This window comes from Haliotis cracherodii, unplaced genomic scaffold (genome assembly GCF_022045235.1).
Source record: "Haliotis cracherodii isolate W230 unplaced genomic scaffold, xgHalCrac1.p SCAF_21, whole genome shotgun sequence".
Taxonomy (NCBI): Eukaryota; Metazoa; Mollusca; class Gastropoda; order Lepetellida; family Haliotidae; genus Haliotis; species Haliotis cracherodii.
Genome location: NW_027266277.1, coordinates 5041294 through 5044480, shown reverse-complemented (window position 1 = coordinate 5044480; position 3187 = coordinate 5041294). Strand labels below are relative to the sequence as shown.

Here is a 3187-nt window from a genome sequence, read left to right as displayed (position 1 = left end):
ATGGCCGCCAATGCACCAGATGCCGCCGGGCCAAACGGCCCTGGTTTCTCGGTATCCATGTTTACTGGTGTTGTTGTGTGCATATATGGTGTGTTCATGAACATCTTCAACGTCACCATTCTGACGTGATGTGACATGCGCACACCAACAAACATTTTGCTCACATGGTTGGCAGTGTCCGATATCCTTACAATGGCGTCCGTTCCGTTTGCTATACGTTTCTACATTCCACCTGCTGACGCCCAAGGTAAGCCAGACAAGTTTACCTATAGTTGAATCATGTACATGCTATTCCTTATCAATATCACGACCACAACACATACAATTTCAAATTGGGTAGGTGTGTCATTAGCGGTGTTTGCGAAAGAACGGAAGATCCACCAAGTCAAAGCCATAACACTGACTGTGAATGTACTGTCATCAGTTGTGCTCATACCTAACTACATTACGGATGAGATCAAATGGCATGCACTGGATTACAACACAATAGTGTATGGGATCAAAGATTTAAACCTTGCCACCAACCAGACGACAACCATTGTTTTGTTCAATGATAAACTACAAACTACCCGACGGCCAACGTCGTTCCGTATGTATTAATGATAGCTTCTTTGTTCTTTGGTTTATACTATATGTGTTAAAAATCGAAAAAGGCAACGAGAATTATCGGCAAGTGGTAAAAAATCTTAAAAAGATTCCCCACAACCCACTACCACTAAGATGTTACTTGTGATCATTCCTTTTCTCATCACGGTGCTTCCACAGGGCATTTTTATTCTTCTCAGACCAACAATGCCTGGATTTTATGCCAATCTGTTCACACTTTTAGGAGATTTCATGGACTTTGTAGTGTTGTTGAATAATGCCAATAATGTCGTATTGCATTGCGAATCAATAGTGCCGAGCCAGATTTATAGAAATGTATCTTCGGCGAGCTGTCCTCTATGAACCGATAGGGGAGAGTGGGACGAGGTCGGAGTGGTCGTGTTTGAAGGTACCGCCAACAAAGACTACCTTGGCAGACCACGGACATTTACATGTTGACCATCAGTACACTTCTTGGACTGACGATTCGAAACTGCAGAGTTGTTACATTTGTTAGTCATTTACTATCAAATTGAAAGAGATATTGAAACAGGGAGTATTATATTTAAGAGATAAACCTACTGTGTTTTGAATTTGCTGTAGTCCCACTGTAGAGTAGATACCTTTTATTCTAAGTTGGAACCGAGCGCTTTGACAACGGTGTTCTCTTGCAACGCGTAACAACACAGGTACACAGGTCTGCAATCCTAGAACATTCCCCAAAGTGGTCACAGGTAGTTATATTTGTAAACAAATATTACTAAAGTTCAAGATTAAAAACACCATAGTCTTTAGTGTGTGAAAATAAGTTTTCAAAAAGTACTTCACAGATAACCCTCCAAACTTAGTCCAAAGATAGATGTTTTAATTTCTTCCAACCTGCTGTGCGCTGTTAGGACTGACCCCGAGTCTATTCTTGGAAATCACCGAGAGAGGTCATTTCTTGGAAATCGAACATACATTTCCATTGCAGGGGTGAAAGATTGTAGAAAATATTTCTTCAACAAACTCTATGGATTCACATTCAACTGTTTATTTTGAATGCGTAAGTCTTAATAGTTAGTAGGCAATTAAACCCGGTCAATAATATAACATTAAAATAATTCATAGTTACTCACACTTCAAAGCCGTCAGTATGGCTGCCAATGTTTACATTTTCCATGCCTCGGCAGACAGGTTACGAAGCAAGATGACAACACTGATCTAAACTACCGGGCAAAAGAAAGTTTTCACTTTAAGAATAATTGTATAAAAAGCAAAAAAGCTGGTACAGGTTTGAACCCCCGCAGAAAACCGTCGCCCAAATGCAACATGACCACAACCACAACGCATCCAAATCATGCATTGTTGAAAACGTGCAAAACGTGATTTTGAGACATTTGTCCAAATGCACGTGCGTGATTGTGGCATAAATACCGACGTTGGACAGAGCAGGCTTTAAAACACCAACAATATGCCCAGACTTACACAAGCGCAACGAGACATAGCGATCGATATGGCCAAAATGGAGGCTACTTAGCGTCAGATAGCCAGAAACTTCCACTGCTCCAAGACCACCATCAGCAAGTTGATAATCCGCTTCCAATAGACAGGACCGACTCAAGACCGGCCAAGATCGAGAAGACCGAGAATGACAAAACCAGCCGAAGACCGCTACATCCGGCAGATTCACCTCCGAAACAGATGTGCGACCGCGACGTCAACGGAGGCAACAGCACCAGGGCAGACGAACAGTCCTTCGACGACTTCGTCAACTTAACTGGTATACGAGCCTACCGACCCTTCCGTGGAATGGCCTTGACCCGTCTACACTGTCAACGGCAGACTGCAATGGGCACGAACTGTACGTCGGTGGCAGCGACGTGACTGGGCGAGAGTGCTCTTTCAGGAACGATGGCAGAGTTAGAGTTTTTCGACGAAGGGAAGAGCGACTGGCGCCAAACTGCATTAGATAAGTTCACCCGTTTGGAGGTGGAGGCGTCATGGTATGGGGTGGCATTTGTGGTCGGATTACAACACGGCTGGTTATCATCCGAGGAAACCTGAATGCTCAGCAATACAGGGATGAAGACCTGTTATGTTGCCCTTTATTCATTATCTTCCAATAGGATTAATTTTGCAACAAGACAACGCAAGGCCTCACAACGCCCGAATTGTTTAAGACTACCTGGACAACGTTAACGTCAACGTATTGCCCTGGTCACCTTGTTCTCCAGACATGAACCCCATTGAACATCCCTGGGATCATCTTGATCGTCAGCTGAGACAACAGGTACCGCCTCCAGTGAACTGACAGGAACTTAAACAGACTCTATTGAACTTATGGAACTTGACGTCAATGAGGAGTCGTGTGTTGGCGTGCATGGATGCCCAGGGTGGTCACACTCGCTACTGATGACGTGTTACCTGACTACTGTGTCATTACTGGACTCTTCATGCACTTTTTCAATGTAATTTTTAATTTGGACCCCTTGACTATTTCTTTGTGTATTGCGGAGACTGCAATATCGGCCTTACAATGCATTTTCAATCTAATTCATGGAAAATGATTTCTGTTTATAAATTAATCATCATAAATCTCACATATACCTTTGCTTTTGGT

The 3187-nt window shown here is 43.1% G+C and overlaps 1 pseudogene; it reads left to right on the top strand.

The window, feature by feature from the left end:
• On the top strand, positions 1 to 2451 carry LOC139471044 (G-protein coupled receptor dmsr-1-like; annotated as a pseudogene).
• Positions 2452 to 3187: the final 736 nt, after the last annotated feature.